The sequence below is a fragment of the Bison bison genome, unplaced genomic scaffold, assembly GCF_000754665.1.
Source record: "Bison bison bison isolate TAMUID 2011002044 unplaced genomic scaffold, Bison_UMD1.0 scf7180017864193, whole genome shotgun sequence".
Classification (NCBI taxonomy): domain Eukaryota; kingdom Metazoa; phylum Chordata; class Mammalia; order Artiodactyla; family Bovidae; genus Bison; species Bison bison.
In genome coordinates this window covers 188,130-188,639 of record NW_011494765.1, presented here as the reverse complement: position 1 = coordinate 188,639, position 510 = coordinate 188,130, and positions in this window count along the sequence as shown.

Below are 510 nucleotides of genomic sequence, written 5' to 3'. Positions count from 1 at the left end.
GTCTTACGTTGAGATCTTTAATCCATTTTGAGTTTATTTTTGTGTATGGTGTTAGAAAGTGTTCTAGTTTCATTCTTTTACAAGTGGTTGACCAGTTTTCCCAGCACCACTTGTTAAAGAGATTGTCTTTAATCCATTGTATATTCTTGCCTCCTTTGTCAAAGATAAGGTGTCCATATATGCGTGGATTTATCTCTGGGCTTTCTATTTTGTTCCATTGATCTATATTTCTGTCTTTGTGCCAGTACCATACTGTCTTGATAACTGTGGCTTTGTAGTAGAGCCTGAAGTCAGGTAGGTTGATTCCTCTAGTTCCATTCTTTTTTCTCAAGATTGCTTTGGCTATTCGAGGTTTTTTGTATTTCCATACAAATTGTGAAATTATTTGTTCTAGCTCTGTGAAGAATACTGTTGGTAGCTTGATAGGGATTGCATTGAATCTATAGATTGCTTTGGGTAGTATACTCATTTTCACTATATTGTATTCTTCCAATCCATGAACATGGTATA